Raw genomic sequence first — 26,683 nt, forward strand, 5'->3', positions numbered from 1 at the left:
CGAGGCTCGCTTGACTACCCTTGAGAGGGCTCTCGCAGCTGCGCAGGCCACGGATGCTGCTGTTCAGGCACTCACAGATGCGGTCAGGCGTATGTCCATGTCCTCCCTTGCGCCGACAGTTACCCGCCTCCCGTTGCCCGATAAATACACTGTGAATGGCGCCTCCTGCAGGGGTTTCATCAGCCAGTGCTCAATACACCTGGAGCTGCTGGCTGCGCAATTCCCTACAGAACAGGCTAAGGTGGCCATTATTATTTCCCTACTGTCGGGCAAGGCATTGGAATGGGCTACGCCTTTATGGGAGCGTGGTGATCCTGAGATTCGGACTGCTGCCCACTTGCTAGCAGCCATCAAGCAAGTTTTCCTCGGTACCCGGGTCACCCATGACACCTCTCTACAGTTGCTTGCCTTGTCTCAGGGATCCCTCCCGGTTAGCCAGTACGCCGTCCGTTTTCGGACACTGGCATTTGAGTTGGAGTGGTCTGACAAGGCACTGATCCCTGTTTTTTGGAGAGGTTTAGCGGAGCACGTCAAGGATGCTCTCTCCACTAGTTAGAACCCTACCTCTCTGGAGGAGCTAATTTCCATCTCCTCCCGTATCGACCTCCGTTTTTCGGAGCGCGGTATGGAGCGTGCTCACTCCAAACGGAGAGGTACTCCGGCTCCGAACTGTTTTGAGCCTCTGGAGCTGCCCGAGCCAGAGGTTCTACCTCCCGAGCCCATGGAGGTGTCTCGCGCCATTTCTGAGACACGTCCGGCTCAAGAGTCCATATGCGGTTGTCACCTTCTACACGCTGCTTCCCAGGAAGACAGCGCCCCGCAATGGTCTGACTGTGAGTCGGTAGGCGAGACTTATGTCCCTCCTCGCCAGCGGCCTAAAATTCTCGCGTGGGCACACGCGTCCAATGCGGACAGCCACCGTGGCTATATGCAGACCATGAAATCTCTGGCCGGATCGTATTGGTGGCCGCACAGGGCTCGGGATGTGAAGAAATTAATTCGGGCATGCACCTTATGTGCTCGGGATAGCCTTCCCGAATGGAGTGTGGCGACAGCCGTCGATACACGGCGGTGTTCTCCTAAAACTCCCGCCCCCATTATCTCCCGGGTATCCCTCCTGAGACCTGGTGACCTGGCCTCTGCTGATACCGTCCGTGTGTCCCGGTTTTCGGTTTCACCTACCGGGACATCAGGCTCGCCTTTTGACGAGTCTGAGGCCTGTACCACTGTCGGGCATAGGCTGGTGGATCGGAGGGTTCAGGGAGGGGGGCCCTAGGAGGGGGGGTAATGTTAGGAGTCAGATTTCTGCCCTGACTATGCAGAGATCTAGATCCTTACATCCTGCAGTCTCCTGCTCTCCATCCATTGCAGGAGAGATTTCAGAGGAGATTGCTTTTCAGCAACTCTCTTCGGAGGCTAAGTCCTTCATCCCATCCTCTGAGCATGCTCGTGGGATGATCTCCCATTGGAGCTCAGGAGTCAGGCAATCGAAATTCCCATTCCACAGTATCAATAACAATCCCCAGAAAACGCAAACACGTACTGGGGCCCTCAGTTTTTTCGGGCGCCAGCGGGACCCCGAACCGATCCGCTACCCACTCAATCGCTTTCAAAATCCTGAGACAACGTGAAGAATCCGCCGGGCCAATGCACAAGAAATCGTCCAAATAATGAACCACCGAATCACAACCAGAAACGTCGCACACGACCCACTCAAGAAAAGAACTAAAAGCCTCGAAATAGAATCATAGAATCATAGAATCATAGAATCGTAGAGTTGGAAGGGACCTCCTGGGCCATCTGGTCCAACCCCCTGCTCAAAGCAGGATTCGCTAAATCATCCCAGTCAGATGTCTGTCCAGCCTCTGTTTGAAGACTTCCATTGAAGGAGAACTCACCACTTCTCGTGGCAGCCTGTTCCACTCATTGATCACTCTAACTGTCAAAAAGTTTTTTCTAATATCTAATCTGTGTCTCCTCCCATTCAGTTTCATCCCATTGCTTCTAGTCTTTCCTTGTGCAAATGAGAATAAAGTTGATCCTTCTACAATGTGACAGCCCTTTAGATATTTGTAGACAGCTATTAAGTCTCCTCTCAGTCTTCTCTTTTGCAAACTAAACATTCCCAAATCCTGCAACCTTTCCTCATAAGACAGGGTTTGCAGACCGGTCACCATTCTGGTCGCTCTTTTCTGAACTTGCTCCAGTTTGTTGATGTCTTTTTTAAAATGTGGTGCCCAAAACTGGACACAATATTCCAGATGAGGTCTGACCAAAGAGGAGTAGAGGGAAATAATGACTTCACGTGATCTAGACTGTATGCTTCTGTTAATACATCCTAGAATTGCATTTGCCTTTTTTGCTGCTGCATCACACTGTTGACTCATATTCAGTCTGTGATCTATTAGTATACCCAAGTCTTTTTCACATGTGCTGTCACTTAGCCCTATTCCTCCCATTCTATATATGCTTTTTCCATTTTTATTGCCCAGATGTAGTACTTTGCATTTCTCCCTGTTAAAAACCATTCTGTTTGTTGCTGCCCACTTCTCCAGTTTATTTAAATCTTTTTGAATCCTCTCTCTCTCTTCTCTAGTATTAGCTATCCCTCCTAGCTTTGTGTCATCAGCAAATTTAATCAGTTTACCCTCAATGCCTTCATCTAAATCGTTGATAAAGATGTTGAACAATACAGGGCCCAGGACAGAGCCCTGTGGTACCCCACTTGAGACATTCTTCCAACTGGATGTGCAGCCATTTACGACCACTCTTTGGGTCCGATCACTAAGCCAGTTATGAATCCACCTAACAGTTGCCTTGTCCATTCCATACTTAATCATTTTTTCAATAAGGATTGTATGAGAGACTTTGTCAAATGCTTTGCTGAAGTCAAGATATACTATATCTACAGCATTTCCTTGATCCACCCAATCAGTGATACCGTCATAGAAGGAAATTAAGTTAGTCTGACATGACTTATTAGTTACAAACCCAGTTACCCATTAGTTACAAATACGCACAAGACAATGAACAACCCATAGTTAAACACCTATCTACAAAAAACCTGCCTTCCCAAAAACAGCCCAACAACCTCACGCTTTCTGGGTGGACTGGAAGTAAACGAAAAGCGGATTCAACATCAGTCTTAGCCATAAGGGCACCGTGACCACATTTCCGGACCCAACTTGCCACTTCGTCAAATGAAGAGTATACCACCGAACAAATCTCTGGATCAATACCGTCGTTAACCGACCTCCCGCGGGGGTAAGACAAATGCTGAATGAGCCAAAATTTATTGGGCTCCTTCTTCGGAACCACCCCCAACGGGGAAACGACCAAATTCGGAATAGGAGGGGACACGAAAGGGCCAGCCATGCGACCCAACTAAACTTCTTTCCGGATCTTCTCCGAAACAACTGAAGAATGCTCCAAAGCAGAGCGCAAATTTTTTAAAACAAACGGGATTTCAAACGGAGGACCCGGAATGCGAAAACCCTCCTTAAAACCTGAATACAACAGCCCTGCTCTTACCCTATCAGGGTATCTATTTAGATAGGGGACCATCCTTTCCAGATTCACTGGAGTCTCCCCCTTGCGAATTACCCCCACCCGATTTGGACTTCCCTTTCTTGAAACACTTTGATGCCCCGTGTGAAGCACCATTGCAGTTTGAGCAGAGGTGTTTAAATTTACAGTTGGCCCCGAACTTACACTGGCCGTCATTAAACTGCCAGCACACCCCCGCCTTGTGCGTTCCCGACTGCCCTTGACCCCCGCCACTCGCAGAGCCGGAAGTGCTGCTATTCTGGCTGGTGCTTCCAGCCCCCCATGAAAGGAACTCCCAGACTTATTTTGCGCTATCACACGCATCCACAAACCAATGTCTTTTTGGTCCCAGCGGATAGCTGGACGCACAGCTTTCCTCTAACGAAATTGCTCATCATACCGCAGCCACGCCTGACCACCATACACTCTATAAGCTTCCCCAATGGCATCCAAATAACAAAATAACGCGGAGCAATTATCGGGGGCCTGTTCCCCAATAACGCTCGCCAAAATGGCAAAAGCCTGCTGCCAATTCACGAATGTCTGAGGAATCAAGCTCCACCTCCGCTTTTCCTCCTTTTCCTTTTTGCTATCCTCTTTCTTACTTTTATCCAAATTAAACTTCTCAAGAGGCAATAGCGAAAATATTTCCACATATTCATCTTTCCAAATCCGCTCTTTCACCTCCTTTTTTAAATGAGCCCCCAGCGAACCTTTGAAGCACACATACACCTCGCCATGCGCCCGATCATCCAGATGCACACGACACTCCTTTTCTTTATCGGTTTGCACCCACACTGACACCGGCTCACCAACACAAGGGCCCGTCGCAGCCACGCCCTGCCCCGCCAACCCGCCACCCTGTGGCCCAACCCACGCTGCTACCGGCGACGACCCCCCAAAACCCTGCTCCAAGCGTAAAAGCAAGCTACGCACATCCGCCAGCATATCACATACCCCCCGGCCGACCATGAACTGCTCAACCCGGCCTCGAACCCACCGCCCCTGGATTCAGCTAAGGGGCCCCCTACCACCACTGCCGAAGACAATAGCAGGTGACCAACAGGGGACATAGACGCATACTCACCAGGCTGCGAGGGGGCTGTGTGCCCTCCAGCCGGAAATCCTGGATCCCCTGACGTCTCGTGGACCTCGCACCTCTCGGCGGTGAACTCACCGCCTCGTTGTTGCGGCCCGAACACCCCCGCAGCCTGAGCCGGGGTGGAAGGCCTGAACCCCCAGATGGAACCAGGCCGTGGTACCCCCATATAAGAAGGTTCCTGGCCCCCCTGCCGAGAGTCATTTCAGCCGAGCCATCACGAGGCACCTGGTTGCCTAGGGCCCCCCACGCCAACTGGGAGCCCGACATCGTCCTCCGCTCAAATCTTCTGGCAGCCGGCCGCGACTCAATCGGCTGCACTCCGGTCCCGCTGCAGCCACAGGGCTGTGGCACATCCTCAGGGGGTCAGAAGCAAGCGCCGCTGCAGGGCCACCGCAGCAGCACCCCCCTGCTCCAACCAGTTCCCCCCCACTGCTGGGGGACGCGACAGGACCCGACCCTGCCGCCTGGCAGGCCGCCTCTCTGCCGGCGACCGAAACGCTAGCTGAGGCAGGCCGCGTGGCACGTCCACAACCGTAGCGGCCCCCCGAAGGAGCTGGTGCTGCCGGATGTCGGGCGCGCGCCGGCCCGCCCCCTTCCTGCCCCAGGGCGAAGGTCTGGACGCCGCCGCAGGGCCTCGCCGCGTGTGAAGATTCCTCCCGGGGGGATCCGACGGCGACGCAAGGCCCGGGGAGCGGTGTCGGGGGATAGCCGCTCTGGAGGCCGCGCCCGCCTGGGACTCCGTTCCCTCACCTCGGCCTGCGCCTGACTGTTCTGGAGCTGGGAGAAACAGGAACAGAGGGCGGGCACCCCCCAGTCCACTTCTTAAATACCCCCCAGCTCCCCCTCCCCTTTAACCCTTCCCTCACTGAACTTCCAACCCCCCCGTCATGATGGCCTCCGCCCACACCTCCTCCAGGGGGGTCGGGAGGCTCACTCCTGCCGTTTCTGTCTGGTGGATGCTCAGTTTGTCCAGACTCATGGTCTGAGGTGTGAGACGCCGGACAGACCTATAAGGCTACTTTCACACATCCGGTGTCAGGGGTCCGGCGGCATGCGGCGAAAAGCCGGTCCGCCGGATCCGGCCTGCAGCGGTGACACTGGATGTAGATGCGGCGCCTTATGCGGCGTGGAGGACATTTAAAGGAGCCGCAGCACCGGGGGACGGGAGAGCCGGTATGGAGAGGAGCCGCAGCACCGGAGGATGGGAGAGCCGGTATGGAGAGGAGCCGCAGCACCGGGGGACAGGAGAGCCGGTATGGAGAGGAGCCGCAGCACCGGGGGACGGGAGAGCCGGTATGGAGAAGAGCCGCAGCACCGGGGGACGGGAGAGCCGGTATGGAGAGGAGCTGCGGCACCGGGGGACGGGAGAGCCGGTATGGAGAGGAGCTGCAGCACCGGGGGACGGGAGAGCCGGTATGGAGAGGAGCCGCAGCACGGGATAGAGAGGGAGAGAGAGAGAGAGGGAGAGAGAGACTCGCCGGGCACTTGTGGGGTTAAGTCTCACAGTGCCCGGGCATGCGCTGTTCAAAAAGCCGGTCCGGCGCTGCACAAAAACGTTGCAGGCAACGTTTTTTACAGACGCCGGACGGCGCATGTTTGCCGTATCCGGCACAAACCGGAGGCACCGCATGTCCATCCGGCACGATGCGGCGATCATTAAATTCTATGTGAAAAAACCGGATCCAATTCCGGATCCGGTTTTCACTATTTTCGCCGCATTGTGCCAGATTTACAAAAACGGATGTGTGAAAGTAGCCTAAGCGTCCAGGCCATTGACTGAGCCGGGGGGGGTTAAACCAAGTCGTAGAAGACATTGTGCTGTATAGTTAACATCATGACGAGTCCCAATCATGCTACGTCTTGGAGGGAATGCCAGTACCTATTGTTTTAGGCCTCCCTTGGCTGAAAAGACACAACCCGGTAATAGATTGGCGGGCGAGGGAAGTGGTCAGCTGGGGGCACTCGTGTGAGGGCTGCTGCCTAAGAACTACTGTCTCTGCCATCTCTCTTCAACGGACCCCTTCCTCTCCGGTGAGAGCAGCAGATGTGCTGCAGGAGAGTAGGGGCAAGTCTCAACCCTCGCCATTGGCCAACCCTGGGAGGCACAGACCTCGTGGTGGAAGGGGTGGAGGGTGGTGTACCCCTTGGTGAAGTGCGGGGGTGTGAGTGTGGTGACACAGGGGGACGCCTCTGTTGTCAATCCCAGAAAGAGTTCTCCAAATGGTGACAAACGAATGAGTGGCAAAAAACGTTCAGGTCCGTACCTGTGTGTGAACGAGTGTGTATGGGTGGCCACCAAAAAATATCCAGTGGAAGTGTGTTGTGAAGTGTTACCAGCTCATACCAAACATACACATACACAACTCGTTCCCCAGGTCAGCGCTTCGGAGATGTGTGGTGCCTCCAGAAATGTTGCCAATACCAGCGGGCTCGTTTTTCATCAACCTGACGTGCAGGTAGTTGCTGGAGTGAACTCTGGGTCTGGGCGTCCCCGCTGTAGGTGGTTCCCTGATGAGGAGCGGTCTTGAGGGTCCAGAGGCCCCTCATTAAGGGGAGGGTACTGTCATGATCCATGCTGGATCAGGACTGATAAAAAGCACAGGTAACCTTTTTTTTTTCTTAAGCTGTGCTTAAGTTTGGTTTTTGCCCCGGTGGCCATTAGGATTATGGCACTGTGGTGTTGTTTGTTCTAAGTTTGCTCCCGGTGGTGGTGAGCATCATTGCACTCTGATTTCTTTAGTTAAGTGCACATGATTATAATGCAGGTGTGATTTCTCTGGCTCTGCTATAAAAGAGTCACAGGTGTTGCAATCAGTGTTGGTGATAGTGTTCATTTCAACCATCCTTGGTGGAGGAAGGTGCTGGAGAGCGTTCCTTGCAGCACTGTCTTAGCCCTGGTGTGGAAGGAGTCATAGTGGATTTCCTTGTAGCTCTGACAGAGCTTGGTGGCAGCGATTCAGGAGGAGAGCTGCATTCTGGTGGTTGGCTCTGTTGCCAGGAGCAAGTGCAGTAGAGTAAAGCTAAGTGGTGTTTCCCTGTTTGTCTTTTACCTTAGTGTGTATTAGTACAGCAGTGGGGCCAGTGCCTGCGCCACCCAGCTCCCTAGCAAGGGATAGGTGTAGGGTGTGCTAGGGCGACAGGTTCCTGATCGGCGCCCGGTGCGGAACCGGCATAGGGAACGTTAGGAGCGTTAGGGACACTGACTCAGGGGAGTGCAGAAGGTCTCCACGTCCCCTTTCCCTATTGCAGGGCCCACCATTGTAACTGTTTCCCCTTTCCCCGTGTCTTGTTGTTTGAGTTACCGGCCTGCGGGCCGTGTCACACAGGACAGTATCACGTGCCGCGTCTTGTTGTTTTAGTTACTGGCCTGCGGTTTGCGTCACACAGGACGGGTCATCGTGACAAGTATGCCCCCATCGACAGCGTCTCCCACCTCATCCCTTGCATCATGTACCTTAAACAAAATTGATTTATTCCAATTTATCAACAGCCCCAACAATGATCCAAATCCCTCAATAATCCATATGGCATTTCCAAAATAAGAGTGTGGATCACCAAAGAACAGCAATATATCATCCGCATACATTGCTGTTTTGTCTTCTATTGACCCTTACTTGAATCCAGAAACATCTGCAGACTGTTGAATTTTGGCGGTCAACAGTTCCACAGCCAATGCAAACAAAAAAGGGGAGAGTGGACACCCCTGTCTCGTTCCTCTGTGTAACGCTATAGTGTGAGAAAGCTCCCCATTCACTCTAATTCTAGCTAATGGCTGCGCATGTAGTAGTTGAACCCAAGACAAAAATTGCGGACCAAAACAGCACAAAAACCTGCTAACAGTGTCACCATTCCACGCTATCAAATACTTTGTGGGCATCTAAGTATGCAATAACCCTCTGACCACAGTTTTTGGCCAACAGCTGTATATTCATAAAAAGCCTTCTCAAATTAACAGCCATAGACCTGTCAGGCATAAAGCCAGACTGATCCGGATGTATCAACTTAGAGACAACACCCGTCAGCCGAGTCGCTAACACCCTGGCCAGAAGCTTAACATCTGTTGTGAGCTAAGAGATTGGACGGTAGGACTCAGACAGCTGTGGGTCCATATCTTCCTTCGGTATTACAACTATTATGGCTTGTCTCATGGAGGCTTGTAAAGTCCCTCTACTCCTAGCATCTTCCAATACCACTCTCAATCTTGGCATTAACACTTCCTTCATATCGTTCTAAATTTCAGCTGGCAACCCATCCGCAACCATGCCTCCTTTAACGTCGACCATCTTGCAACGTACGATCTTTGCCTACAGTTTCACAGTTCACTGAATACGTTTCTTTGCCTTCAAAACACGATTTCAGGGAAGGAACATTATTTTTTTTTTATATGATACAATAACAGTGGGAAAAATATAATGATCTTAAAGGGTTTCTGTTGAGAAAACGGACACTTTGCATGGATGTGTAACTTTTTGGTTGATTGGAAATGCCATTTACTTTAATATGTTGGAAATCTTGCACTGAAGCTCCATTATTCATCACTTGGGTAGATTAATTTAGACCTTTTATGTCTATCATTGGCGACTTCTGGATGTACAAAATGAATATGGTGAAGTGGATTTGACGGGCCCATTCAGTATGTTGGTTCCAAGGCGTCATGGGGTGCATATGACTTTGCAGGAGGGCTGGCCTTGCTGCCAATGTGTAAAACAAAGAGTACGGGAGTAGAAACTGGATATGGTAAAGTGGATTTTATGGGGCCCATCCAGTATGTGAGTTCCAAAGCATCATGGGGTGCTTATGACTATGCAGTAGGGCAGGCCTTGCATTCAATGCAACATTTTTTATGGAGGCCCTCCTGGACATCTTGTGAAAGGGGTATTGGGGTGCGTCGTAATTCTTGGCAGCCCGTAGACTCACAGCTTAGCTTACAACAGTTTAGGAGACCCACTGTTTAATAATGGCCCTTTAAGAAGATTAATGTCGCCTGATGCACCAGTAAAAATAGGCTCTGTGACTTTAGGAGTCCCTCCTTCATAAATTATTATTTATTATTATTATTTATTTATATAGCGCCATTAATTCCATGGTGCTGTACATGATAAGGGGGGTTACATACAAAGTTATAAGTATCGTTAACAGTAAACAAGTTTCCACAACAAATTTACAATGACAGACTGGTACAGAGGGGAGAGGACCCTGTCCTTGCGGACTTACATTCTACCGGATAGTGGGGAAGAGACATAAGGTCGGGGGTGCAGCAGCTCTGGAGGTGATGAGGCGGCAGCTCAGGCGGTGGTGAGGCGGCAGAATGGTTATTGCAGTCTGTAAGCTTTTCTGAAAAGATGGGTTTTCAGTTTCCGTTTGAAGGATCCGAGGGTGGTGGATAATCGGACGTGTTGAGGCACGGCTGTTATGATTGAGTAACCGAGGAGGAAAAACAAGACAACAAGCTAAGTCTCAGAAAACCAGAGAAGTTGGTAGCTATGCAGATTGCAGATCCCTAATCTTGACAGCACAACTAGAAGCAGTCGTGGAGCGTTCCTACGTTGTTCCTAGACGCCTCTTCACAACCGGAGAACTACATAAGCCTAAAGCTAGAACAGAGAAAAGCTAACTGCCCCAGAGCAGACCCCAAAGGAAAGACAGCCCCCCACATGTATTGACGGTGAAGCAAGGTGAAAGCACAAACACAGGCAGGAAAATAGGCTGAGCAAACGATGGGGCCCAAACTAACTAGAAAGGATAGGAAAGGAAAGATTCTGTCTGCAATCTGCCAAAAACCCTACAAAAATATTGTCCAACACTTCTGATAACAAAATTAACCCTGAAGTCACTAGACTTCTCCCACTATATCAGCACTCTGAAATATTCTGAGACAGAGCAAAAAGAGGCCAATCTAATAAGGGACAAAAAAAGACAATTTGTCAAATAAGTGTGGAAATCCAGACCAGTCCAGCCGGACTGGCTGACCACACAAAAACTGAAATGACCAACAAGAGCAAGTGAGAACATTAGCAAAAAACAAACTTATCTTGAGAAGACTGGAACAGAGCTGAGTCCTAGACCTGAAATGCAGACTAATCACCAGCAATAGGATAGGGCGTCGGCTGTCTTATATCCACTCAGATCTTCCAGAGATCCAATTGTTAGCTTCCTCACCAGGTGGCAGATCACTACCACTTAAGCCAACCTCTCCACCTCCTGTCACTAACAGAGGGAGAACGGAAGGGGAACTCCCAACTGGTGGAGCAGAAAATTAGCTCATAACACATGGCATTCCAGAGGATAGGGGATATTCGGGAGAAATCTTGGAGGCGGTTGTGTGAGGAATGAATAAGTGTGGAGAAGAGTAGGAGGTCTTGGGAGGATCGAAGAGTACGTAAGGGAAGATATTGGGAGATTAGTTCGGAGATATTTCGGGAGCGGAAAGGTTGTGGATAGCTCTGTAGGTCAGTGTTAGTAGCTTGAACTGGATTCGTTGGGGAATTGGGAGCCAATGGAGGGATTTTCAGAGGGGAGAGGCAGGGGAGTAGCAAGGAGAGAGGTGGATTAGTCGGGCAGCAGAATTGAGGACAGACTGGAGAGGTGCAAGAGAGTTAGCATGGAGGCCACAGAGGAGAGTGTTGCAGTAGTCAATGCAGGAGATGATGAGGGCATGTACAAGAGTTTGAGTGGATTGAGGACTGAGGAAGGGACGGATTCTGGAAATATTTTTGAGTTGGAGGCGACAGGAGGTGGCAAGAGATTGGACGTGCGGTTTGAAGGACAGGGCAGAGTCGAGAGTTACTCCAAGGCAGCGGATTTCAGGTGCGGGAGAGAGCATGATGCCATTTACCATAATAGATAGATCGGGTAGGGAAGATACGTGAGATGGAGGAAAGATAATGAGTTCAGTTTTGTCTACGTTGAGTTTTAGTAAGCGAGAGGTGAAAAAGGAAGATATGGCTGATAGACACTCCGGGATTCTGGACAGCAGAGAGGAGACATCTGGGCCAGAGAGGTAGATCTGAGTGTCAGCTGCATACAGGTGGTACTGGAAGCCATGGGACTTTATGAGTTGTCCTAGGCCAAGAGTATAGATAGAAAAAAGTAGGGGCACCAGGACAGAGCCTTGGGGGACTCCAACAGAGAGGGGGCAGGATGAGGAGGCAGTGTGGGAGTGGGAAACGCTGAATGTGCGGTCAGAAAGGTATGAGGAAATCCAGGACAGGGCAAGGTCTTTTATGCCAAGGGAAGAAAGAATCTGTAGCAGTAGGCAGTGGTCAACTGTGTCAAAGGCAGAGGACAGGTCAAGAAGGAGGAGGATGGAGAAATATCTGTTAGCTTTGGCTGTGAGTAAGTCATTAGTAATTTTGGTCAGGGCAGTTTCAGTGGAGTGGTGGGGGCGGAAGCCAGATTGCAGGATGTCAAGGAGGGAGTTAGTTGAGAGGTGGGAGGAAAGTTGACCATGGACATGCTGTTCAAGGAGTTTGGAAGCAAACGGGAGCAGTGATATGGGGCGATAGCTGGGCAGAGCAGTTGGGTCAAGGTTTGATTTTTTGAGGATGGGTGTTGTGGCGGCATGTTTGAAGGCAGAGGGGAAGGCACCAGAAGTTAGGGATAGGTTGAAGAGATGGGTTAGGGCTGGAATGATCATGTTAATGAGGTTGGGGAGCAGGTGGGAAGGGATGGGGTCAAGGGCACAGGTGGTGAGGCGTGATTTGGAAAGGAGATGAGTGAGCTCTCCTTCAGTGATGTTGGAGAGGGAGGTTATTAGGGAAGGGCAGAGGTCTGGTATGTGGAGCGGTTGGGGTGTTGGAGCTGTAAACGTTTGCCTTGTTAGGTCAATCTTGTTTTTGAAGTAGGTGGCAAAGTCCTCAGCAAAGATAAGGGGAGTTGGAGGTGGCAGTGGTGGGCGGAGGAGAGAGCTGAATGTGCTGAACAGTTGTTTTGGGTTGTGGGATAGTGAAGATACAAGGTTTGTGAAATAGGTCTGTTTAGCAGAGGTGAGGGCTGATTTAAAGGCAAGTGTAGCTTGTTTGAAAGCAATGAAGTCGTCTGGCAGGCGTGTTTTCTTCCAACGACGCTCCGCGACCCAGGTTGCTTGTCGAAGTTTTTTGGTGAGGTTGTTGTGCCAGGGTTGCCTATTAGATTGTCGCACTTTGCCATGCAGGAGAGGGACGATTGAGTCTATGGCTGATGTGAGGGTGGTGTTGTAGAAAGTGGTGGCACAGTCCGTGTTGTGGAGTGAAGATATGGAGGACAGAGGTAGAAGAGAGTCTGGGAGTCTGTGAATATCTAGGTGTTCGAGGTTTCTGCGAGGATCTGCTAGTGGCTGGACATGCGGGGCAGGGGTGGAGGACAGGGATGACAAGGTGAGTAGATGGTGGTCAGATAGGGGGAAGTGAAAGGTTGTGAGATTAGATAGGGAACAGAGGCGGGTGAAGATGAGATCTAATGTATGTCCATCTGTGTGGGTGGCTGTGGAGGACCACTGAGTAAGTCCAAAGGATGAGGTAAGTGACAGGAGTTTGGAGGCTGCTGGCTTGGGGGTGTCAATCGGGATGTTGAAGTCCCCCATGATGATGGTGGGGATGTCAGCAGAGAGAAAGTGGAGGAGCCAAGTGGAAATTGGTCGATGAAGGTAGTGGCTGAGCCCGGTGGTCGGTATATGACAGCCATTTGGAGATTAGAGGGAGAGTAGATACGGACAGAGTGAACCTCGAAAGAAGGGAGGATAAGGGAGGGTGGGGGTTGGATAGGGTTAAAGGAGCAGTTTTTAGAAAGGAGGAAACCCACTCCTCCACCGTGTCTGTTGCCAGAGCGAGGAGTGTGGGTAAAGTGGAGGCCACCATAACTCAGTGCGGCCGGGGAGGCCATGTCAGGGGTGTCAGCAAAGTCTCAGTGAGGGCCAGGAAGGAAAGGTTGTGGGCGGTAAAGAGGTCGTGGATCACGTGGAGCTTGTTGCAGATGGAGCGAGCATTCCAAAGTGCTCCAGAAAGAGGGTGCGGGAGGGAGGGGGTCAGTGGCACGGGTTTTAAGTGTGAGGGATTGCAGTAGTTTCTCTTAGTGTGAGAAAGATAGGGGTGAGGATTAGTGGGATGTATGAGGTAGGGGGGCCAGGATTGGGGGATATGTCACCAGCAGTGATAAGAAGCAGAGAAAGGGAAAGCAGGTGGGTGAAGGAGAGTGATCGTCTTGTATTGTATGTTAGTAGGAGAGGTCTGAGGTTAAGGAGTATGTCTGCAGAAAAAGCGAGGTGGGGAGGGTAAGAGAGAGGGGGAGATAGTTATTTGGTTCGAGGGTGCAGGGGTTTGAGGATAGCGAAGGAGAGTGAAGATTAGTGGAGCAAAAACGGTGATGGCAAATGTGAGCATGGTTAAAGAGAAGGGGAAAAAAACAAACAAAAAAAAAAATGTAAAGGAAGAAAGCAGTGGTTAGTAGTGTTGAGCGATACCATCCGATATAGAGAAATATCGGATCAGATTGGATCGGGCCGATCCAAAAAAAAGTATCGGGTATCGCCGATTCCGATACCGGAAGTCCCATTCAAGTCAATGGGACAGAAATATCGGAATTAAAAATACCCTTTCGGGAGGGGGGAAGAGTGTGGGCGGTGCGTGGGCGGACACTGTGCGTGTCTGTGTGTGCGTGCGGGGTCTGTGCGGGCTGTCGGTGGTCTGTACGGGCCTCTCGGGGGTCTGTGCGGGCTGTCGGTGGTCTGTACGGGCCTCTAGGGGGCCGGTGCCGGCTGTCGGTGGTCTGTACGGGCCTCTCGGGGGCCTGTGCCTGCTGTCGGTGGTTTGTACGGGCCTCTCAGGGGCCTGTGCCGGCTGTCAGTGGTCTGTACGGGCCTCTCGGGGGCCTGTGCCGGCTGCTGGTGGTCTGTACGGGCCTCTTGGGGGCCTGTGTCGGCTGCCGGTGGTCTGTACGGGCCTCTCGGGGGCCTGTGCCGGCTGCCGGTGGTCTGTACGGGCCTCTCGGGGGCCTGTGCCAGCTGTCGGTGATCTGTACGGGCCTCTCGGAGGCCTGTGCAGGCTGCCGATGGTCTGTGCGGGCCTGCCGGGGGTCTTGTGTGTGTGCAGGCATCGTCCGATGGGACTACAAGTCCCATCAGGCGGTGCTTGCTACACTGACAGTGATTGACACATTTGCCAATGATGGGACAGTAGTAGTCCCATCATCCGGCTAATGTGTTGAATGTAAAAAAAAAAAAACCATACTACATACAGTATATACTACATACATATATACTACATACATACTACATATATACTACATTCATACAACATACATATATACTACATACTACATACATGCTACATATATACTACATTCATACAACATACATATATACTACATACTACATACATGCTACATATATACTACATTCATACAACATACATACATACTACATACTACATACATGCTACATATATACTACATTCATACAACATACATATATACTACATACATGCTACATATATACTACATACATAGAAGATTCAAAGAAGCTATATACTACATACATACTACATACATATATACTACATACATACTACATATATACTACATTCATACAACATACATATATACTACATACTACATACATGCTACATATATACTACATTCAATCAACATACATATATACTACATACATGCTACATATATACTACATACATACTACATACATATATACTACATTCATACAACATACATATATACTACATACATGCTATATATACTACATTCATACAACATATATACTACATACATACTACATACATATATACTACATACATACAACACACATATATACTACATACTACATACATGCTACATATATACCACATACATGCTACATACATACTACATTCATACAACATACATATATACTACATACATGCTACATATATACTACATACATACTACATATATACTACATACATACATACTACATACTACATACATGCTACATATATACTACATTCATACAACATACATATATACTACATGCATACTACATTCATACAACATACATATATACTACATGCTACATACATGCTACATATATACCATATACATGCTACATACATACTACATTCATACAACATACATATATACTACATACATGCTACATATATACTACATACATACTACATATATACTACATGCATACTGCATACAATACATACATATAGACATACAGTGCATATAACATACAGTAGATACTTACCATTACTTCTCACATTGTTCCCCGAAGCCAGTGTCAACTATGAAAGCAATTAGAAAATAACAAACAAACAATATACTTACCCTGATCTGCAGAAATCCACGGGGGTCCCATGACGATTTGCCGTGGAGAACAGCAGCTTCAGCTGATGCGACAGCTCTCCAGGGCTTCTATAATCCAATGACGGTAGGTAGGTATCCTTCCGCACTGTATTCCTCCTCCACTGTTAAAAAAAATGGTCCCTAGTCTCACTTTATGGCAAAGCTGCGTGGGAAATTTCAGAAGGAAGTCTTGGGTCTTGGCTTTTCTTTTTCTCCATGTAATAACTATGATTATTTTACAGCATTGAAAGACTTGCATCTATTTTCGCGAAAACTAGTGTTGAAAATAATTCATTCTCGGTCTACAACAGAAAATTTGAGTATTGCAGAACAAGAAGCCATTTCTATATTGGAGGATTTGGAAAATGAATCTGTGGATTTACCTACCGGTATTTCTCTTCCTCTTATTTCTGCTAAATCGACCACGTTTCCCCCTTTTTCCCTTTGTCCGCAGGTAGATATCTTCACTAGATTAGTTTCTGCTTATTTAAAAACGGTTTCCAATAAAGGGAAGAGGTATAATCTGACTGTGGCTCAGAGGGAAGCTTTAAAAGAATTAAAAGGATTACATGATATTGTTATAAAACCAGCAGATAAAGGGGGGAACGTGGTCATTTGGCCTATTGAGAAATACGAGAAAGAGGTGTTTAAACAATTACGTAATAAAGAGACCTATGAACTTCTTTCTCAGAATCCGCTTTCCCAATTTCAATGTGAGTTACTGGAGATTTTGGAGGAAGCACTTGATGTGGGAACTATTCACAAGAAATTGTTTGACGGATTGGTTATCAAAAATCCTATTATTCCAACGTTCTATCTTCTCCCCAAGGTCCATAAAGATGCTTTGAATCCTCCTGGGCATCCTATTGTCTCTGGCATAGGAGGGCTTTGTGATCCGATTTGCAAATTTATTGATTATTATCTTAGATCACAGGTTGAGACGTTGCCCTCCTATGTCAGAGACACTACTGACGTCCTGAGGCATTTAGATGGGGTTGTTCTTGAACCAGATATGTTGTTAGTTACGGCGGATGTTGAGGCATTATATACCTCCATCCGCCATGAGGATGGACTCAAGGCAGCGTCATTTTTTCTGGAATCTAGCAATCTTGATGTTGATGTTAGGTGTCTGGTGTTGAGGCTCTTGCGATTCATTGTTACTCACAATTTTTTTACCTTTAGGGATCGGTACTACCTCCAGAGTAGGGGCACCGCCATGGGGGCGGCCTGTGCGCCCTCGTATGCTAACCTCTTTCTGGGTTACTAGGAGAGGGGCATTTTTCAGGGGGGTGTGCAGGCCGCTCACCACATTCTGGGGTGGTACCGATTCATTGATGATATACTATTCATCTGGCAAGGTACTGTTGATCATCTACATGATTTTATACTGGAATTGAATCGCAACAGCCTCAACATCAGACTCACATATAGTTACCATCAGAAAATGATTTCCTTTTTAGATATTAACTTGCTTGTCCAGAAAGATGGTTCAATCCATACTGATGTGTTTAGGAAAGAAACATCTGTGAATGCTCTCCTCCATGCTTCTTCGTCCCATACGAGCTCTACAATTGGAGCAATTCCAATTGGACAGTTTTTACGGATGAGGAGGATTTGTACCACTGAGGAGGTATTTGAGCATCAATCTGTGGATCTTGGGGAGAGATTTCAAGCGCGGGGATAAGAGGAGTATTAAAAGAGGATATTACCGTGCGAGAAACTCTAAACGAATTGAACTGCTCGCAATGAACAAGAAGGTCAAAAAAGAGGACTCGAGAATACGATTTATATCCACATTTAATCATAGGTGGGAGACCATAAGATCTATTCTTAAAAGACATTGGCCAATATTAAAAACTGACCAGGTGCTGTCTAGCTATCTCTCGGATTCTCCCCTCATGACGGCCAGGAGGAGCAAGAATCTGAGAGATATTTTAGTACAGAGTCATTATGTCCCCCGAAAACCTGATCCTTTCGGAGCTGGCAAACGAAAATGGGGCTTTTATCCCTGTGGGGATTGCTTAGCATGCCGAAATCATGTCTGTACCACATCCTTTATGTCTGCTGATGGCCAAAAAGATTTCAAAATTACGGATTATATGTCGTGTAGTAATACATTTGTTGTCTATGTGGCAAAATGTACTTGTAATTTGTTGTATGTTGGCCTAACATCTCACGAATTGAGAATTCGCACCCGAGAGCATGTTAGAGATATATCAGAAGCAAAGGAGGTGGAGGACATTACATTGTTGAAAACTGTTCCACGACATTTCAAATTACACCATAAATGTAACTCCAGGGACCTGCAGATCTTTGGGATTGATAGAATTAGATGTGGCATCAGGGGCGGAGATATGAAGCGCCTTTTGGCACAGTTGGAATGTCGTTGGATCACCGTTCTGGGGACTATGAGCCCTCTAGGCCTGAACGAGCAGCTTAGTTTTGCATCTGTGAGTGGTTTTAACATGGATCTTGTCCCAATTCTTGGATTTTAATTTGTGTGTTTTTTGTTTTATTTAGTATTTTTGCTCATTCCATCACTGTCTGATGTTCTGGGTAACTTGCAATTGGAGATCATTGAGCCGTTTAAGAGTAACAGGCTATCCAAGACACAGCAATCCTGAAGCGGCCGCTCCATTATTGGGTTTAATATTCTATATGGAGGGGTGTTTTATTGTAATTTTTTATGTGAACATTGTATCATTGTATGTTTGTATTATTATTGCACACTTTGTCACTTTATTTCCCTTTTGTTAGGGATTTTTTGTAATAGTATTCACGATTTTTGCTAATATATATTTATGTTTTTCATATCTTTGTATTTCATATATTATCACTCAATTTTTCACGTGGCTTTGAGATATATAATAGTATATGCGTTCTATTTAATGCGTGCTTGTTTAGAGAGGGTGCCCCTGTAGTGCGGTCCCTTTAGGATATGATCCTTAGATTATCACTGAGGAAGATATAGTTTTTCACAGTATTTTAGATTATATTACCATGAGATGTTGCGATATGCATGCCCTCTTTTTTGCCCTTAGAAAAGATGGTGGCTTCAGTGTGAGCGCATGCCCAGTGTGGCTGCTCCTATGACTCATCTCCCCGGCGGCTGGCTGTGACATGGGAGGCTCTTGACGTCATGGGGGATTTCCTTCTGCCTTCCGATCACATGGGCGGCTGTGGGCATTGTTTCATGGCGCTCTGCTTTACACTGCGCATGCGCCGATAATGGCGCTGATGATTCTGTACACCTGGATCTCCTGCATAAAATACCCACATTTCTAACACACAGACACAGCCCCCCGAGGAAGCCCACGCGAAACGCGCGTCGGGGCTGCTCTCTCTAGTACCGCGCTCACCTGCAGATATTTATGGGTAAGATATTGACTCCTTCCATTGTGGTATTACTATTTTTGGGTATATATTTACCTAACTACATTGGAGTTTTTCCACTTGGAGTGTGATAGCTTTGTTTTCTCTTAATGAAGGCCTATATACCATGAAATGAATGGCTCTTTTTGAGATCCATTGCTTCACCTTATATCACCCATTCTGTTATATAGGGTGTTATTAGCGGTTACCATATATGAGCTCTGTATGAGCACTTTTGTTTTTTGTCTGTATTTTGTACATTTTTCTAAAGAGTATGTAACAATAAAGTGATTTTTTACCATACTTTGCGGAACATATCTCCGTGTTCTTTTGTAGGATTTATATTATAGTAGAGTTTCCGTAGTTACTTATATATCCTAAATGAAGGTTTATTAACCTATATGAGTAATGGGTGCATATCAGTGGTTTATATTTTCAAGCTTTTTCTGTGTTTTCACAGCTTTTTCCGCTGATCAGATGTATTTTAAAGCACGTGAAAAAACGTGGCTTTTGCAGCTGGACAAGTTGTTTAACAGTGGTTCATGTGTGGTTGTTGATTCCAAGAATAGGGACCTGACTGAACTAACAATCAAATATAAAGAATTACTCCAGAGAAGGATTCGCTTATGGTGGAATAAATCCTTTTTAGAAAGATACATTTCTTGTGGCCTTATACCAAGAGGCTTACGTGTTCAAATTTTCCCCTCTTTCAATATTGAGAGTGATCAATTTAAAAATCAGTGGGAGGAAATTGCATCAACGTGTTCAAAAGGATTTATGGGGCTATTGATCTCCAATAATGACGTAACTTTTAGTGAGATTGATAAAGATCTCAACCTTATTCAGGATGAGATTAATAAAAACTTTACTCCTGAAACCAGTATTAATTTCAAAAATGAGATTGATAATGAAATAGAGAAATGGGAAAAAGATATTGTCTCTACCAAAACTAAGAAATATCAACGTGACTCAATGGATGCCCAAAATAATCGGGTTTATAGATGGAGATCCCATTTAAATAGGAGATCCACATCCAGAGCATGATCTGTTTCATTTTCATCTGTTTCTTCTGTGGATGAGAGACCCGGAACATCTGGTATAAATAAAATGGGTTCCGACAGATTTGATGGCAAGGACCGTTGGCAGAGAACAACTAGATTCAGCAATAAAAGGAAGAAAGTAATATCACCTCAGAAAGACAAGAGACCTAAGAATAATACTCTAGAGGTAATAAATTTATCTCGCCATATTTTGACTATACCTCAGAAGGAAGTCTTGGGTCTCGGCCTTTCTTTTTCTCCATGTAATAACTATGATTATTTTACAGCATTGAAAGACTTGCATCTATTTTCGCGAAAACTAGTGTTGAAAAAACTTCATTCTCGGTCTACAACAGAGAATTTGAGTATTGCAGAACAAGAAGCCATTTCTATATTGGAGGATTTGGAAAATGAATCTGCAGATTTACCTACCGGTATTTCTCTTCCTCTTATTTCTGGTAGATATCTTCACTAGATTAGTTTCTGCTGACTTAAAAACGGTTTCCAATAAAGGGAAGAGGGATAATCTGACTGTGGCTCAGAGGGAAGCTTTAAAAGAATTAAAAGGATTACATGATATTGTTATAAAACCAGCAGATAAAGGGGGGAACGTGGTCATTTGGCCTATTGAGAAATACGAGAAAGAGGTGTTTAAACAATTACGTAATAAAGAGACCTATGAACTTCTTTCTCAGAATCCGCTTTCCCAATTTCAGTGTGAGTTACTGGAGATTTTGGAGGAAGCACTTGATGTGGGAACTATTCACAAGAAATTGTTTGACGGATTGGTTATCAAAAATCCTATTATTCCAACGTTCTATCTTCTCCCCAAGGTCCATAAAGATGCTTTGAATCCTCCTGGGCGTCCTATTGTCTCTGGCATAGGAGGGCTTTGTGATCCGATTTGCAAATTTATTGATCATTATCTTAGATCACAGGTTGAGACGCTGCCCTCCTGTGTCAGAGACACTACTGACGTCCTGAGGCGTTTAGATGGGGTTGTTCTTGAACCAGATATGTTGTTAATTACGGCGGATGTTGAGGCATTATATACTTCCATCCGCCATGAGGATGGACTCAAGGCGGCTTCATTTTTTCTGGAATCTAGCAATATTGATGTAGATGTTAGGTGTCTGGTGTTGAGGCTCTTGCGATTCATTCTTACTCACAACTTTTTTACCTTTAGGGATCGGTACTACCTCCAGAGCAGGGGCACCGCCATGGGGGCGGCCTGTGCGCCCTCTTATGCTAACCTCTTTCTGGGTTACTGGGAGAGGGGCATTTTCCAGGGGGGTGTGCAGGCCGCTCCCCATATTCTGGGGTGGAACCGATTCATAGATCATATATTATTCATCTGGCAAGGTACTGTTGATCATCTACATGATTTTATATGGGAATTGAATCGCAACAGCCTCAACATCAGACTCACATATAGTTACCATCAGAAAATGATTTCCTTTTTAGACATTAGTTTGCTTGTCCAGAATGATGGCTCAATCCACACTGATGTGTTTAGGAAAGAAACATCTGTGAATGCTCTCCTCCATGCTTCTTCGTCCCATACGAGCTCTAAAATTGGAGCGATTCCTATTGGACAGTTCTTACGGATGATGAGGATTTGTACCACTGAGGAGGCATTTGAGCATCAATCTGTGGATCTTGGGGAGAGATTTCAAGCGCGGGGATAAGAGGAGTATTAAAAGAGGATATTATCGGGCGAGAAACTCTAAACGAATTGAACTGCTCGCAATGAACAAGAAGGTCAAAAAAGAGGATTCGAGAATACGATTTATATCCACATTTAATCATAGGTGGGAGACCATAAGATCTATTCTTAAATGACATTGGCCAATATTGAAAACTGACCAGGTGCTGTCTAGATATCTCTCGGATTCTCCCCTCATGACGGCCATGAGGAGCAAGAATCTGAGAGATATTTTAGTACAGAGTCATTATGTCCCCAGAAAACCTGATCCTTTCGGAGCTGGCAAACGAAAATGGGGCTTTTATCCCTGTGGGGATTGCCTAGCATGCCGAAATCATGTCCGTACCACATCCTTTATATCTGCTGATGGCCAAAAAGATTTTAAAATTACGGATTATATCTCGTGTAGTAATACATTTGTAGTCTATGTGGCAAAATGTACTTGTAATTTTTTGTATGTTGGCCTGACATCACGCGAATTGAGAATTCGCACTCATGAACATGTCAGAGATATTTCAGCAGCAAAGGAGGTGGAGGATATTACATTGTTGAAAACTGTTCCACGACATTTCAAATTACACCATAAATGCAACCCCAGAGACCTGCAGGTCTTTGGGATGGATAGAATTAGATGTGTCATTAGGGGCGGGGATATGAAGCGCCTTTTGGCACAGTTGGAATGTCGTTGGATCACCATTCTGGGGACTATGAGCCCTCTAGGCCTGAACGAGCAGCTTAGTTTTGCATCTTTCCTGTGAGTGGTTTTAATATGGATTTTGTCCCAATTCTTGGATTTTAATTTGTGTGTTTTTTGTTTTATTCAGTATTATAGCTCATTGTATCTATTCCATCACTGTCTGATGTTCTGGGTATCTTGCGATTGGAGATCACTGAGCCGATTCAGAATAAAAGGCTATTCAAGACATAGCAATCCTGAAGCGGTCCTTCCATTATTGGGTTTAATATTCTATATGGAGGGGTCTTTTATTGTAATTTTCTATGTGAATATAGTTTCATTGTATGTTTGTATATTTCTGTATTATTATTAGATTTGAGCGACTTTTGGTTTTTTAGGGTCGAGTTTCGTTTCGTGAAACCCGACTTTTCCAAAAGTCGGGTCGAGCAAGATCGTCCGATTATAGGGAAAAGTCGGGGTCGTCCCGAAACACGAAACCCAATGTAAGTCAATGGGGAATAAAAGTCGGCAGTGAGAGGAGGACAGGAAACACACCTACAGTGCCCATTTGAATGCCAAAAGCATCAATTCTTCTTACTTAAGCTTGTCAACCTTAATTAACTTCATAATACAAGTTACGCACTGAAAAATGGGGGTTATTTGGCTAAAGTTGTGGGGGGGTAGGGCTGGCTCCAGGTTTTCATGTGCCCTGGGCGAAAGAGCGCCCCTTTAACACATACCACAACTCATCATGCTCCGATACGGCAGAGAAATAGCGGTATAGTACAATGAAAAATACTTCACTTTTTACATCTCATCTCCATACAGAATCATTGGTCCCATATAATGTTTGAAACAGTATATGATGAGCTCCACATAATGCTACAGTATATGTTGGTCCCCATGGATGAAGCTCCACTGTCTTATGGGCCCAAATAATGCTCCAAACATAATGGGCCCCATTTCTAATGCTCTAGTGTATAATGGGCCCTGTAAATGCTGCTCCAGTGTCTGATGTCCACCTTTGGAATGTTCCTGTGTACGGTGGGCCCCATCTATCATTCTCCAGAATATAGTGCTCCCCAAAAATTGCTGTCCCAACATTGAAAACAATCAAATAAGTCTCCTCGCTAGGGAATCCCTGTACTAGTCTGGACTCCTCGTCGTCCCCATCTTCCATCTCACTGCACAGTATTTCAACCTTGCACGTGCTGTGATCCTGAGCAAGCAGGGGGGTCCCACTCGTTGGCGACGGCACTGGCGCAGGGCCCCTGATAGTACGGTGGTGTGTCTGATGGCGTGTGGGCCGAACCTGCACTTTCATCTGCAGCTTCCTCTTTGTCACCGTGTAAGATGGAACTGTATAAGGAAGGGTAACCTGAGTTTCATCAGGGTCAGATTCAGGCCGTGTAGCGTGCGAGGGGAATGTAGTGGTCTGGGTCAATGTACCAGCAGATTCATCGAGCAGTGGCTGGGCATCAGTGCACTTGTGTCGCCCCCAGGAGTACGGTCGCCACAGTGGCATTACCTTCCTCCTAGGGAGTGTGATGTCATGCTTGGGAGCAACGAAGGATCTCTCTAGCAGGTTAACTGATTGGGCGGCGTTATTCCCACGAGTCATGACCCTCCAAACAGCGTTCATGAAGGCAAAGTGTTTGTTTTACGTGGGCAGTATGGTTGCAAAGCTGAACCTTTAAAGGAATGTCCAGAAGGGCACCACCAGGAGTGGAGCCTACGGTTAAATTCGACTCCACCTGGGAAACCTCAACCATGCCAGCTACAGAAAAGATGCACACATTGCAAGCTTAATTCCATTAACGAACGAGACTCCGTCATGCCCCGCGGTCCGAGTCCGGCTTACTAGAGGGACACGTGAGGCTCTGGCACATGAGATTGGCCAATAACTGGTGTGTCATGCCCTTACATGTCCGTGGCTGCATGTGCGCTACACTGAAAAGGCCAGCATTTGTCGCTTACAGGTGCAGATAACCCGCTGAACAATGTTAGTGATTGGGATCACTGATTACAATTATTACCCGCGAACGATGATTTCCCAGTAAGTGCAGGTCAACCGCAGTTCCGGAATTAGGCCTAACCGTCATTCCTGATAAAAATTAAAAACTTACGTGTGCAAACCACAGGTGCTGTAGCTTGCTTAACAGCTCGCCAGCCGTTCTCACACCCAGTATGGATTACACGTGATTGCACAAAGGTGAGAAAGGGTACCGTATCCCCAGATAACATGTATGGATAGCGTACACATTCAAAATATATGTCTATACATCAGGAGGCAGGCTCAGACGTTGTTAGGCCCAGTATGGATTGCACGTGATTGCACAAAGGTTAGAAAGGGTACCGTATCCCCGGATAACATGTATGGATAGCGTACACATTCAAAATATATGTCTATACATCAGGAGGCAGGCTCAGATGGTGTTAGGCCCAGTATGGATTGCACGTGATTGCACAAAGGTTAGAAAGGGTACCGTATCCCCGGATAACATGTATGGATAGCGTACACATTCAAAATATATGTCTATACATCAGGAGGCAGGCTCAGACGGTGTTAGGCCCAGTATGGATTGCACGTGATTGCACAAAGGTTAGAAAGGGTACCGTATCCCCAGATAACATGTATGGATAGCGTACACATTCAAAATATATGTCTATACATCAGGAGGCAGGCTCAGACGGTGTTAGGCCCAGTATGGATTGCACGTGATTGCACAAAGGTTAGAAAGGGTACCGTATCCCCGGATAACATGTATGGATAGCGTACACATTCAAAATATATGTCTATACATCAGGAGGCAGTCTCAGACGGTGTCAGGCACAGTATGGATTTGACGGCCCAGATTACACAGCGGAGGAGCAGGGAGAGGTAAAGATTGCAAATGCTGGGGCCCTGCCCAAGCAAGGGGGGCCCACTCGTGGGCGTCGGTACTGGCACTGGGCCCCTCATAGTACAGCGGTGTGTCTGACGGCGGGTGTGCCCCACCACCGTCAGAGACACTTGATTGCACTATGAGGGACCCTGTGCCAGTGCCCGCGCCCAAGAGTCGGCCTACCCACCTGTCCAGGGCAACGGCACTCGCACGGTGTCGTGCGGTAGGTGGTGACCCCGGCCATGGGGGGGGAGGCAGCACAGTTAGGGAGTTTTAGAAAGTGGCATATGTTGATGTTGGACTTTCAGCTGATGCAAAAGGCGAAATAGGTGAAGTCCCAGGAAGAGGTGGACCAAAGCAAGCCATTTTTCTGTCACCCTATGTGTCATCAGGGGAAGGTGGGACAAAATCCTTGGAAACCCATGCATGGTACATTTTAATGAAGGTTAGATCATCCACATTTTGGGTTGACAGACGGGTCCTTTTTTCTGTCAGGATTGATCCAGCTGCACTGAAGACTCTTTCTGATAGCACACTTGCAGCTGGGCAAGCGAGCTCCTGTAAGGCATATTGGGCCACTTCAGGCCAGGTGTCCAGTTTAGCGGCCCAATAGTCAAAGGGGAATGACCTGTGTGGGAGAACATCGATATGGGAGGAAAAGTAGTTTGTAACCATAGTTGACAACTGCTGTCTCCTGTCACTTTCCATCGATGCAGTATTACCAGTTGTGTGAGCGGTATTTGAAAAATCAGTCCACAACATTGTCATGAAACCCGTGTCTCCAACGCCACTTCTGCTGTGTGCACCACGAACACCTCTGCCAAGCTGCCCCCGGCCCGTACGGCTCGTGTGAGAACCATCACAGCTGCTGTGTGCTGGGAATGCCTCAAGCAACCGATTTACCAGAGTTGCTTGTTTATTAGCCAATATTAGGTCAAGGTTCTCCTGTGGCATGATGTTTTGTAATTTGCCTTTATAGCGTGGATCCAGGATGCTGGCCAACCAGTAGTAGTCATCGTTCATCATTTTGGCAATGCGGGGGTG

Source organism: Dendrobates tinctorius, unplaced genomic scaffold, assembly GCF_039654945.1.
Source record: "Dendrobates tinctorius isolate UK_male_01 unplaced genomic scaffold, ASM3965494v1 ptg000151l, whole genome shotgun sequence".
In the NCBI taxonomy this organism is placed as follows: domain Eukaryota; kingdom Metazoa; phylum Chordata; class Amphibia; order Anura; family Dendrobatidae; genus Dendrobates; species Dendrobates tinctorius.